Source organism: Urocitellus parryii, chromosome Y (genome assembly GCF_045843805.1).
Source record: "Urocitellus parryii isolate mUroPar1 chromosome Y, mUroPar1.hap1, whole genome shotgun sequence".
NCBI lineage: Eukaryota > Metazoa > Chordata > Mammalia > Rodentia > Sciuridae > Urocitellus > Urocitellus parryii.
Window position 1 is genome coordinate 15,658,483 of NC_135548.1, and position 15,131 is coordinate 15,673,613.

The following is a 15,131-nucleotide window of genomic DNA, read 5'->3' on the forward strand; positions in this document are numbered from 1 at the left end:
TAACCTTCAAATTTAAGATAATTCTTGAGCTACATTTTGACCCTTCACATTCAAAGAGTACCTGAAATATGTATGAATAAATATTATCTTTTCTCATTCAGAGTGCTTAAAGGTGAATGAACTTTAATCATATACACAAGGACCTTCTGATGCAGGCAGGTCCTGAAATTACTTCAATTTAACTCAAAAGCTCCTGAAATGCTACCAGGCAAATTATAATATTTCAAATCTTCAGTCCAGTTGCTTGAATAGAAATGAATTTAAAGCAATAGTGCAGTCAAATGCTTCCTTCATTTACATAGGCAAGGGCATGCTCAAACAGAATATATATGGAAATGAGGGCAAATTTGAAACATCTGCTCATCCTGACATTATAAATACTGCCAGCTTTGTCCAAACTGTTTGATTTATACAGGCTTAAATGGCCACTTCATCCAGCGGTAAGTAGAGTGTCACAAAATTGTGTCAATTACATTGGGCGCAATGGCACTTGGAAACATTAGGTGTGCTGACTAAGCAATCCTGGCCCCAAAAAAGAAAAAAAAATCTTGTTTTGAGGATGAGTTTTGAGGATGGAAAAATATGTACTGAATTTAAATCCTTTTACCTACTGTTTACACTTTCCTATCCATTTCTTATCGGCTGGCTGTCTGAAACACCTAATTATTCTTCTCTCTTGTCTCAGTTCAAATTCAAGTGAACAAATGTTTCAAGCCAGACATTTAGCAGGACAGGATTATTCTAATACACTTTTTAAGGATTTTTCATTATTTCTAAAGTTTTCTTTAAAAGTATTTTCAGTTACTTATGTCAGTCATCACTTAAGGTACCTCCCCAAAGTAAATATGAATCAAAAATTGTATTCAGATTAGACTGCAAATGTTACCATTCTGCTTACTTCTTTGTTACTAAAAGTCAGTATTCATTAAGATTCTTTCTCTTGTTTAATATTTTCTAGTCAACTGCAGCAAATGTATAATATATGTATAGTATGTATTATATAATACACTTATAAACTTATGCATTTACAAAAAATAGTTGACATGCCCTTTACTCTGGGTACTTAAATACATAAGTCATTAAAAAACACTAAAGTCTATTTAATATGTACATTATTTATAAATATATTTAAAATATAAAATCCCTTAAAAATGAAATGTAAAATGACTTTTCTGAGATTGTATTATGGCAAAACTGAAGAAAGTAATTAGATCTCCTAACTTCTAGATTAGTGTGCTTTCTTCTATGCTTTCTTTCTTTTTTTTTTAAAGAAAATTGAGGTTTAGTAGAAATTATACCATTTGACTAGAAAATTATAGGAGACCTGAAAAATCAGGTCAAATGCTTTCAAATGTCCTCTAACTTATAGGGAAGAAAATACAAAGTTAGAAGATACAGTTTAAGTTCAGTTTGGTAATGGTGAAGTTCTAGCTTATAATTTTTTTAAACTGTGATTGTAATTGAGTGGTTTACTCATGAATTTAACAAACACTATCATTACCCAGGTATAATAATAGGCATGTACATCATCCTTTCGGGATTTTCCTCCAGTACAAATCCATACAGGAGCATTTTATTCCTTACTTAAGGGTTGGAATAATTGACACAGAAATCAGACCAAGAAATTGAAAGGACTGAATGGATAATAAACAAAACCTAGTCTAGAGTTTGGTGTCTTACAATGAAAGAAAACCAAGTGATTAATCAGATGAGTGGGAGAATATGACTTTCCAATATGAAGGGAATTTGAGTAGGAAAATATAAATGTTCAAACCATTTAGTCAAGCAAAATCTTCGGGTGGTGTCTTTCCGAAATCTCAGGAGCATGTCTAAGAATGTGTGCCAGAATCTGTGTTTCTTTTATAAAATGCCAGCTCTCTTCAAAACCTCAAAGACTTGGTGGGGAACAAGGCACACAAACCCTCATGCTAACTACATTTATCCTGAAGCAATCCTTCTACACAGGATATTTGCCTGGAAATGAATTTACTGTATTTTGTAGGCATATTCTCAAGCCAACATCAACAGTGACATCAGCCACAAGACATGTCTCAGAAATAAAGCTTTTAAAAATCCTCTTCATCCAGCCTCAGTGACAGATAGGGTGTTCCAGCTACTTAGCAGGCTGAGGAAGGAGAAATACCTTGAGACCAGGAGTTCAAGGCCAGCGTGAGCAATGTAGCAAAACCCTGTCTCCAAAAAACAACAACAAAAAAATACAAAAATCCTCTACTTTCACATTAGATGTCAGATGTAGCCATATCTCTAAGAAAAAAAAATCATGGACTAAATTTGCTTCTATTTATCAATCTATTGTGTTTACCAATCTAGACTGAGGCCATTAATCAAATGCATCTACTTGAATTTTGCGAGGATATATTGGAGTTTTCTGAAGGATAAAATTTTTTTTTAAGAGAGAGTGAGAGAGAGAGGGACAGAGAGAGAGAGAGAGAGAGAGAGAGAGAGAGAGAGAGAGAATTTTAACATTTATTTATTTTTTCTTAGTTCTCGGCGGACACAACATCTTTGTTTGTATGTGGTGCTGAGGATTGAACCCGGGCCGCACACACGCTAGGCGAGTGCGCTACCGCTTGAGCCACATCCCCAGCCCCTGAAGGATAAAATATTGAAACTTTCTATGATCAAATATGCATAATCATACTGACAATGTCATATATATTCAGTGTTGAAAATTTGAAAAGTTGGACAAAGAGGAAAAACAGAAAAGCCACTTAGAATTCTACCATGCAAACTGGCTTTAAAATATTCTCCTATAATATCATTTTAATGACTCTACAATAACCAATTTACAAATTATCTTAAATTATTTAACCACTCTTAGACTCTTCTCGTTTTCACTTTTAAAGATGGTGTAAGATTAACACCCTTCTCCTAAAGATATTCAAGATTATTTCCTAGAGGCAAAATTACAAAGTCTGAAAATATGCAAAGGTCTAGAGCACATTAAAAAATAGCTCAGTTGTGCTCAGGAATACTTTTAATCAACTGAGATTTTCACTAATAGCACACAAATTGCCTTTTCTCCCAAATTTTATCAACACTGAACATTAACATCATTGCCAACCTCAGAATAGACTTTCCTCTTAATTAATATTTTTACCTTTGTGAGTTTAAGTATGTGTCTTCACATTACCTTTCTGCCTCTGAGAACAGGACACAGCTACCTCCTCAAGCACTTCCCGATTCAGAGGTGGCTCATATACTTATTGCTACTGATTCTCTGGCCCCAGTTCAGAGGGTTCTGCTCTATTTGTTTTGGATATTATGTTCATATGTTTATTTATATTTTATTTCTGATTTCTAAGAACTGTTGGTAAGATAAAACTTTTCATGTCAGTTATAAATGTCTTTTTTCATTTTGTTAATACTCCTTCTAATCTGTTTAGGCAATATTTTTGTTATTGTATCAATAAAATGATATGATAATGGTATTGTGTAATATACCATTACATATGTATAGAATATAATACATTACATAAATATTCAACTCCAATTGCACCCATACTTTAATGCCCTTATTATTTTTAATTTTTAATCCAACTATAATTTTGTATATATGGTAGCATAAAGAAAGCAATTTTTTCCCAAATAGCCATTGACAGCATCACAATTATTGAGCAGTCCATCCTATCTGCATTAATACGGAATGTCATTTCAGTAATATTTGTGTCAATTTTTAGCTTATAGAATAGTGAGAGAGAACCTTTTAGGGTGACATACCCTTTAGCATACCATATTCATGTAAAATTCTCTAAAAATGGTGTTCTAGAAGCTTACAGAATAATAAAGCCTTCTCCTAAGGTAAGTGCTTAGAAACATGAGGATGCTTTCTTTATAGAGGGACAAATGTTTATTAAAATAAATTTGATAAACTGTGGATAAACCATGTAGTTATTTCATATAAAATGAAATGAATCTGACACAGAAATGAAAATGAATGCAAGAAAGCTTGTAGTGCAAAGGCTATTCACCAACAGAACTTTAATACTATTACTGACTTATAGCTATGAAAACCTAGACATGCATGAATTAATAAATATTCTGAAGGGGGAAAAACCAAATTATTCTCTAGACATATATTTTGTTTGTTTGTTTAATCTTGTAAGATGTAAATTGAAATAGTACTTAACCAATCAATCCTAGCACTTATCACTTATTTAAGGACAGAAGAAATTAAAGGATGCAGACCATACATGATTTAATAAAGACATAAAGTTAGCAACCCCATTACCTTTACTCTTTGCCAGTTACCCATACTTCCTGCAGACTTTATTCTGTGCAGTCTGTCTTTGTGGCCAATGACAAGTGAAACATGGAGGCTGATTGGTTGAAGGACACGGAAGGGTATGGATGGAAAGGGGAAGAGAAGTTCCAGTCACAGTGACACGGTGATTAGAAGATGGCGAATAAAATGTCAACTTACCAGACCCAACTAAAACAAAACAAAAAAAAAGAAAACATGGAATAAATAAAATTAAGGAAACATAAAATGAAACAGAAAAAGTATAAGATTTGACTTAACAATGATCCTTCTATTAATGTAAAATAAAAAAAAACATGTTAATATTTGGATATAATAAGCACACTATGGATGGAAATTTGTTAGCATTTCAAGTGTAATTATGAATAATTTTAGAAAAATAGAAACAAATCTTCAAATCTTTACTATGATTAAATGGCAGAGCTACGATTGATGGTAACCATGAAATTATAAAACATTTTTCAATGACTCTACATTTTGCTACCAGAAGAAAGGTTAGATAACTATATGTGTAATGGATTTAAAAACACTATAAATCTTAGCCACTAAGGCTATACAGAGATCAAAATTGATCATCTTTTAAAGATAAGGAATGTTAAAACCCATAACTCCATCAACAGACTAGTTTTTAAAAGATTCATGCTACCAATAATATTCCACTCAGATCATGCTTTCACATGTGAATAAACATACAAATCATCAGACAATCTGGTTAAAATACAGATTATGGTTACATGGGTCAGGGCAGTGGCCTGAGATTCTGCATTTCTAACATGGACAAGATGCTATTGGTCCATGATTATAAGTCAATCAGGAAAGATATTTTAAAATGTTTCACTTAAATTTTTGCATATTATAGATGAGAAGATCTATAGAAAAAATGTGAGTAAATTACAAGATCAGAAAAAACTTTTATAACCTTAGATATAAGTCAAAATCACCTTACTTAATTTTAGTGCTGAAACGTTGGGCATTTTAATATAGAAAGCTCAAATTATATATGTTCAAACTAATTCAAAACAATTCTTTTATTTTAAAAATACATAGAATTACTGTTAAATGCAGTACTTTTCCATATTAGTAGAGTCAAAACCCACACTACATTTACTTCAAATAAATAGATCCTATATCTGCTAGTAACTCAAAATTAATTAGACTTACTAAATATTCCTGTAGTTTAAATAAAAAATGAAGGGCTGATGCTATAAAATAGTAGACTTATAAAACAGAGGCAAGGTTCTCTGTTATATATTTGCTATATATGCACTATGCCATAAAATGGCAGATATGGAAAATACATGCAAAATGTTAAGGTAAATCAAAAACACATTTTAAATCACACATTCCAATAATAAAAATGAGTGAAATAATTTCTCTTTATTTTTTTATTCTAAAGTAAAAATTTAGCATAATTTTCACTCATTCAATTAGAAAAAATGTTTTAAAAAATCTTATTACTCAGGCTTAACATTTATTGTATCACTAGCTTTCATAACTAGACTCAAAACCATAGAGGAGGTAGGCATTCTTACATTTCATAATACTTTAACAATAGTATCTGTTAAATGACAGGAAGAAACATTTAATACAAGAGTACCTAATGAACTGTCAAAATAAAATTTTTCTTTGAATCAACAAAAATTGTGAAATTATTTTTGGCTTAATTGGTGAAAATAAGTTTGATCCCATTAAACTAATGTAGTTAAGTCAGAAGACTAGAAAAATAATTCTAATTTTTTTACCTATTTTTGTAATTTAAAATTCATTAAATATTTAAAAAATATATGATATAGGAAAAAACAAGATAATAACTGGAAAGCAGCAACTTTAAAACTTAAAATATCCCTTTCCTTGTGTAGAGTTTTTAACTACAATTGGGTCACAGCATTAGAATAATTTTATTAATTAAAATCCAATATAAGAAATTCAGACTATTACATTTGCATATCATATCAATGACAACTTTCAGTCTGTTAAGGATCTTAAAAGTTAGGTAAGCACATCCTCTAACACAGAAGCTTCTTAAACATCAGAGATTGTTGAGAAAACTCTATTTTGAATGATCATTTAAGCTTTTAACAACCAAGATTATCAGGAAATGATGTTTCCTGTCCCAATGAAAACCTGTCTGCTCACAGATTAACATCCCTTTGCATCTGTGCCAGTTTCTGTAAACAAATAAAAGCCAATAAATCCTCCACATAAAATCCCTTTACTCACCGGAAGGAAATTTTCATCCCTCACTTCTGTTCTAAAGACCACATTATATAAACTTACTTAATTTTTTTTTTATACCTATTTCCCCTTTATCTACATTTCTCCTAGGGTCAGGTAAAAGGATTCTCTTTTCATACAGAGAACAGGAACACTTCTATAAAACGGTCAGTGCCCATTATTGTCCAGTTGATTACATCAGAAAGATACAGGAAAAGGGAGAGTGGCTAGGAATCTGCTTATCTGTAATCCTAACTCTGAAGTTCTGGGTTCATGGGGGACCTCAACTCCCACCCTTAGGCTAGCTCCCCTCCACTTTCCTTTCCACTTTTAAGGTTCAGAGCACATCTAACCTGTCCCCTTCACTCTAGCAAAGAGGAAAAGCTTGTCTGTCTCTACCTCTAATAAAACAATAAAACTATAAAATGCTGGCACTGGAAGAGACCTTAGAACTTAAAGAGTCTAACCCTCATTCTTTCTGCATGAGAAGACAGAGAACCTAAATTGTTAAATAACTTTCTCAAGTTCACAGATGGTTAAGCCAAGAATGGCTTCCAGGTCTCTGGACTAAATCATGTCTCTGTACAAATTCTCCTACTGACTTATCAGTTAGTAGAGACACATGCAATAGGACACCGAATAGATTTGATTTTACACTTAAACTTTTAAGAGCTGTTTAACCTAATATTTACTACATACACATATGAAATATGTTTTTAAATAATTCCTTATGATATAAAAACACCTTTGAGAATAGTTAGCTGAAGTCTTTAAAAGCGTGGGAAGCTAAGAAGTGATAAAGCAGACTTAAAGCTGCTTGAAAAGTTTGCCCTTTTGCAATGAAAAGTAATGTAATCTTTTAAGGGTAAACCAATTTTCACCCTTCCTTCACTTGTAATCATTATAAATTGAATAAAATAGTTATCACTTTTAGAATATGAGAAAAAATTATGTTTTGGCAAAAATACTTTGTAAAGTGAATACATAAATAGGCAGATAAAATACCTTTAAAAAGCGAATATATATTTTTAAATTTTTTTTTAGTTGTAGATGAACAGAAACCTTTATTTTATTGATTTATTTTATGTGGTGCTGAGGATCAAACCATAAACCCAGTGCCTCACATGTGTCAGGCAAGCACTCTACCACGGAGCTACAACCCCAGCCATGAATATACATTCTTAAAAAGAGTAAAATTTACTGTTTTTTTTTTCTTAATCTAGCAACATTGTGCAGTATCTATAGTGATAGCTCTAAATTTTCTTAGTTTAGAAGAGAATTTAGAAGGGGTGAAGGATTAGAAAATTTGCCATGAGGCTGAATTTAAATAAAAATATACTGTTTTCACCTACATTCCTCTTTTTTGGTGAGGAAGGAAGAGGGAGTAAAGCAAAGCCTGAAATATGTGTTATGCATAAATTCACATCATGCATATAAGGTATGACATTGTAAAATTCTATGGTACCTTTTGAGTCTAAAAAGGAAAAACAATAACTGTGTAAAGTATTGGAAGATATATAAATATTATTATATAATTAAATAATAGTTTTTTTTAAAACTGTTTAAAAAATTGGGGAGAATTTAGCATCCTTCTCCCACTGGTCGGTCTCTCTCTCTCTCTCTTTCTCTCTCTCTCTCTCTCTCTCTCTCACACACACACACACACACACACACACAGAGAATAAAAAGATGCTCTAAGATTCTCTTCCTTGTTTTGAATGTAGCATCAAAAGCCTCCTTATTTTGAGATATTCTATAATCTAAGAGTATATACTTTCAGACAATAATCTTTGGATAGACCAGCTAGGAAAAAAATACAAGGAAGGGTGGGGAGTGGGAAAGAGAAGCAAGGAGGTTAGGGAGGCAGAGAATATGCCTCATATTTCTTCCATCTTCTTTTCATATTCAGGAGGCATGAGTCCGAAAGATGATAAATGTTTGAAAATAAATTATATAGGAGTTGGAGGAAAGACTTTTCTGTTCTGAAGAAAAGAAGTTAGCTCCATAGATCCTTCAGAAGTCTCCAGATTGGGTTTAATAAACAGAGAAAGCAGCCAATTTTGACAAACACTTAGGCCAGAAGAAAAGATAATGGGCCTAAATAATAGCAAGAACATCCTAGGCAAAGTGTAGAAAAGAAGCAGTTAACAGTAAAGGTCAGTGAACCACGAAGTGGTTGCCAACTGTGATGTCTCTAGAGGTCTTTAAAATGGGATTTGTTTTCATTTGGCCACCTCAGTTTAAATATAACCCTGTCTGGCAAAGGCAAGTTGAATCTTAAAGTGCTTTCAGTGCTAGTGTCTTAAGAATGTGGTCATTCAGAGGGAAAGCAGGACAACTGATACCTCCTTCTGCCCTGGTAGCTTCCTTTCCCATTACAAATATTAAACTGCATATTCTACAAGGAAAAAGTCCTCAAGAACATTCTTTTCAGATCATATCATCTTAAAGGAAGAAGTACTTTACACATGTGGATCCTATGATAATTTCAGGACACATCAGAAAATTCCAAGTAAATGAAATATTTGCATAAATGATGACACTATTATGATTAAGATTTTGGTATTTTCACAATGAGATTTTAATATTGAGGCATATTGGCAAACGTATTTGTATCTATCCTTATGAATTAAATATAGAAATTCTTCACTGTTAGCAATAAGTGAGAAGTGTATCAGAGATCTTGGCTCTAAAATAATAAAAGTACGCTACATTCCTAGGATGATTCAATGGAAGATTCAGTTAACCAAATTTATCTGTGATAAGAGCAATCCTACTAATCAACAGAGAAAAGCATTTTTGTTGAATTGGCTATTAATGAAATAAACTTGACTCAGAAATTCTTCTGCTAGTTAATAGATACTAGTTTTTCATTATCAGTAGCTAATTTCTAACAAGTCTTAAACATAATGTGATTTTTTTCCCATTTAATCTATAGTGTTTTTTTTTCAATAGCAGGGCTCAATTAACAAATCTGACAGACTAGTACTGTAAATACCACATTCCACGAGAATATGAATGGATATAAGGTAGTGAGTTACAAGACTTTTTTGGAAGAAACACTTAGTTAAACAGAGGAACACTCAAATTTTCAAGTGGTGAAACGATCTACATTTGTACTGAGAAAACCCAGTCACTGGGATAATGGAAAAATGATATGCACAGGAACTCATGAATGATAACATCTCTAACAATTAAAACTCTTAGGATACTTTAATACAAGGTATGATTTCTTTGGGAGTGAAAAGATTGAGTTTAACATAAAAGCCTGTCATTATGTCTTTCAATTTTTCAGACATAAAAATAGAGAGAATAAAAGGGCATTTTTAGAATATATTTAATAGATACATAAAATGCTATGAACTTTTTGCCTCCACTCAAATATCTAATGCTATTCTGTAGCTCATAGTTCTAGAGACAATTTTGGCTGTCACAACTGAAGTGGAGAGGAAGTGGGAGAGGCTGGCCAGTAGCTCTACCTCATAGGACAGAAGTCAGGGATTCTAATAAATATCCCACAATACACAAAATAACCCACCACCACCACCACAAATAATACCCTAGCTCAAAATTCCAGTGTCATAGCTGAGAAACCTTGCTGGAGGTTATTGAAAGAGTTTAAAAAAGAATTGTCCAGAATATGTACTAACAAACACTTCCAATTTATGTAAAAGTACCCTGTACAATGCCTGATATGTCACAGGAACTCAGAAAAGATGAATAACACTCTTCTTCCTTTCCTTCCTCTTCTAAAAATACCCATACTCTCCCACAAAGCACAGTTGTTAAATGGTTCTACTTATTTATTTGTCCATTAAAGAATCCAAACATCAAAAAAAAAAAAAAAACTATCCAGCCATCTATGACAATGTGCATATTACCTGACATGGATCTCAGGGTCATCATTTTAATGATAACATTCCCTAAGTCAGCCTTTAGAAAGCATCACATCAGAATGCTTTCTTTTCCATCCTCCCTGAAAGATGTACTTAATTACCAATGGTCATTGCTTTTATTTTGTAATTACTTGTGATTTTAACCATCTGTTTCTGGATACCACAACCCTGGCAAAGCTATCAAATGACACTCATCTTAACTAATGACTTGTATTTTTCTAATCTAATCTCACATTGCAACCAGAGGGATTAAAACAAAACAAGGCAAAACAAAACTAAACTGATCATAGAACTTATGTGATTAAAATCCTTCAATATCATCCAGTGCTCTTAAAACAGAGAGCTAAATCCTTTACATGGTCTTGTGCATTATGCTCTCTGTCTTCTCAAACCATCCCCCACCCCTCCCTCATTTCCTCAACCTGGCCTCATAAACATTCTTTTGGATCTTAAGTACACCATGCTCCATCTTACCTCCAGTTCTATGCACGCCATCCCTCAAAATCTCTCCCTTCCCCTATTTAATTCTTACTCACCCTTCAGATCTTAGCTCAAAATCCAATGCTTTTTTCAAGAAATAATCAGGTCTTCTATCCTTCATAAATTTCATACATGTTCTAACTCTCAGTTTAACAAGAAGAAGCTATCAATGTTAGCTGTATGTCAGACCAAAATATTAGAAATTCTCTTAGCAAAGAAATAATTCAATATCCCAAATGTGCAAAGGTTGGAAAGTGAAGATTCAGGGGCTTTCTTAAAGCTGCTCATCAGGTAAGAAAAGAATTGGAAATTCAAGTATGTCCAGCTTTTAAAAATCTCGCTTTTCTTATTACACTGCATTTTTTTTTCAAGATTTAAACCTTACTTTAATGTAATTTTTGTTCTATTTTTTTTTCTCCAAATCAGTAATAAGTAATATGAATGTATGATGTGCATAGTAATACATTAAATAAACACATACATAATGATTCCACTTACATAGACATATTTCATATGTACAAAAAATTGGGAGAAGAAACAACTCATGTTATATTTTATTTTCTCTTAGCAACAATGTCAAAATAGCCAATTCCATCTCCAACATGTGATGTGATATAATCATTTAGGACAATCACTATAAACTTTCAGAATATATAGTCAAGAAATTAAGAATTAGAATTCAAGTGTCTCCAGCTTTTAGAATCCTTGTTTTTCACTGCACATTTAAAATATGCAGTCAAGAAATTAAGTATGCATGATTTAAGTTGACTATTTAATATAAAGACACATAGGAACTCATTTTTCTCATTTGTAAGATAATTCCAAAGTAAATGATTTGTAGACTACCATTCATGAAAGTTTCAAAAATCCAGCATAGGATTCATAATTTCACATTTATTCCCAAGATATGTAAATAAAGCCAAAATTTTCATTTCTATCTAGCGATCCTGTACATGTTTTAGAGTAAAAAGCCTAAAAATGCGCCTCCTCTCTTTAACTAATAAACTAAAAAGTACAGTTGGAAATGACTACCATACACTGTTAACTTTTTAAAAGCACCTTTGTAAAATGGCCCATCTATCAGCTTTAATTGTGCAGTGCTCTAAATTCTCTCCTAAGAACATCGACCACACAAAATAAATGTCCTAAAGCTAACATTAACAACCATTTATGGATTTTCCTATCCTCATAAATCTGTTATAAAGCAATTATTCAGCTATATTTTGTCTTATACCTATTTTAGTATTTTCTGCAGGTGTGTTTATTTTGGCACATTATTTATCAAGTCATGAGAATTATAGTTTAAAAGCAAATTAAAGTGCTCATGGTATTTTAATCAGTTTTTGCAAACTTTGGGTATGATATTTCAAAATGTTCATTTTTCAATCTATGCAGAATCCTCTTAAAATAAAAATAATTACTTCATATTTTAAATTATTGAAATAAAGCTCAAAGGACACCAGATGCTAACATAATTCTAAAGTTTATTTATTTTAATGATTACCTGATGTTTGGAATATGCTGAAAAGATTTACTAAATCTACAAAAAATGAATGCAGTTAAAAATTATTTTTAATACTGCATAAATCTGTTGGAAAATAAAATCATGTCAAATAAATAATAAAATAGTTAATACATATGGATGAATAAAAATCCAATTTTCAATCATTTTATGTATAGAATTATCCAGAGTTTTCCATAACAAAAAGGCATCCTTAATATACTCTATATTATTCTCTTTATGATTATTGTCATTTAAATAATAAATAATTTCTATTACTTGATGTCTGAACAATTTCAGATAAAATACAGCAAGATGAAATTAATTTAGGTTTATTTCTTTTACATTCAGTGATAAACAATTTCACATAATAATTCCATGTTTTAAAATTATGTGAGCTTGTTAGCAGGGAATCTAACATTTTAAAACAGTTATCTGTAAATGACTAGGGCAAAAATGTAATTTATTTCTCTGAATATCATTCTCAGGCCAAGTGATTCAGATTTTATAGATCCACACAACTCAATTACATATTTCCATGTTGACACCTTTATTTGATAATGTTGGCTGCTAAAGATAGTTGCTCAGTTATACATGCATATAACTGCCTCACAAGAAATCCCAATCCACTGTTACACAGAAGAATAAATCACAGTGAAGCTGAGACCATAATGGAAGGCCCGTGATGTACTATTTACTAGTGTGGTGCTGTGTAATTACTTGTCACCAAATTATCTCATGAATCAATTATTTCTTCTACCTGACTGCTCTTCTTATTTCTTCAAATATTTGCCCGGCACATACATTAAGAGAATGTTTCGAATTTTCTGTAGTAAGATCACCTGGTGAAGGCTTTTTCTTTTGATTAATTTTTACAATTTATATCAGTGCATTTGAAATAACTGAAAGTAATCCAAAACCTGTATATGAGTGAAAGAAATCTAAAAGGATATCACATCTTTAGTGATCATTTTGGTGGAAATTTTAAGTTACAAGAGCACAAGAATTTCTTTACTACTGGAAAAAAAATATGTCAAGTTATCACATGTCAAAATGATACTGGGACTCAATCAAACCAAATATTTAAAAAAACCCAGCAGGAGTGAAGCTCTGCATCCTATTTACACTACTGGATCAGAACAGTTAGGGAGGGAGCTGTTCTCACAAATCATTCTCTTGTTAAATTCTGTGGTAGGACTTCATTAAACCTCTTAGCTGATGGCATTTTACTTTCTTTCAGTCTGCTCACAAAGAACTCAGCTGGCAATACTGAAACTTGAAACTTGAAAAGTTTCCATCACATATTGAGTTTTTAAAATTTTTTTGGGGGGGGTGTTTCTTTTTACAATCACAAACCTTTTTTCCTCATCCCCCCCTCTAAATTTCAGTTGAATTTTTCCAGTCATCAGCTGAACTATGAAACAACCATGAGAAGAAAATGAAGCGCACAATAAAAGCATAAAAATTCTAGGAGGGTGGCAGTTTGAATTTGACTCTAGAATTCAGCATTAAGAGGAGCAATATATACAGGAGGAAGTAAGTATAGATATGTAATTACATGCATAATGTATGTATTCATGTAACTATCTTATATTCTCCACCCCATGAAGCACCTTGCCTTTCGTGATTATTGTCATCTGTCACGAAGAACCATCTCCTAAAAGATTCAGTTTGCTTATCTTGTCAGAGTCTGACAAAAGTATCACACACATAATCAAGGTTCTTAAAAACATGAAGTGAAGCTTTGGAGGTCTCCTAATATGTATTTCTTCAAAATGGTGATGAACTCATGGTTTTGTAACCAGAATCATGGATTAGAGTAAATCTCATTGAACCTGCAAAAGGCCCCTTGACACTATTAGTTTTGGCTTTGACTCAAATAACCAGGTTAATGGTCAGAAACTATGCACCATTACACTTTTCTCAAATGAGCAAGTTAAGGAAATGGTTCCAGCAAATGATTTAAATGAAGTATCCATCATTTTATTCCTTTTTATACCTAGATATCATATGAACTCCAAAATGTCATGTGACTTTTGTATAAAGATCTCATGTGCTGATAGAAAGTGAAACATGGTGAACTATATTTATGGAAAGCACAAATTCACAAAATAAACCTTCTTTTCCTGAGTTTGTTTGTTTGTTTGTTCGAGGTGTGTGTGATGCTGGGGATTGAACCCAGGGCCTTGTGTATGTGAGGTAAGCACTCTACCAACGGAGCTATATCCCAGCCCCAGAGTTTATTTTTTAATGAAAGTTTTTAAAAAGTTCATTCTGTACTACTGAGAGTAAAGTCTACATGAAAGCTATAATGTTTTACATTTATTTAAATACTTAAAATTTTTACTTTTATTTTACTTAAATTTTTACTTAAAATTTTAAATTTTACATTCTAAAATAATTATCTAATAGGTCCATAAAAAGTCATATGTGCATATACTATTTTCTATTATGTAACATTAATATGTATATTGATCATTTTCAAAGTTATTATTTTATATGTTAGAAAATGATCAAATTCATAGATGCAAATTTATTTTAAGGAATTATGCCTGTTGATTCATTTCAAGACCAAATTATAAAGTAGTTATAGCTGGGCACCATCTACCCAAATTCAGTTGTTCCTCTGTAAATGTAGGGAATTGGTTCTAGGAACCTTGTGGATACCAAAATCCACATATTCTTAATTCTTTTATACAAATGGTGTACTACTTGCATGTGATAAATGAATGTCTTCCCCTGTACTTTAAATCAGTTC

The 15,131-nt window shown here is 32.0% G+C and overlaps 1 pseudogene; it reads right to left on the reverse strand.

The window, feature by feature from the left end:
- Nucleotides 1-15,131, reverse strand: part of LOC144250938 (roundabout homolog 1-like) — a 142,993-nt pseudogene that overhangs the window by 78,728 nt on the left and 49,134 nt on the right.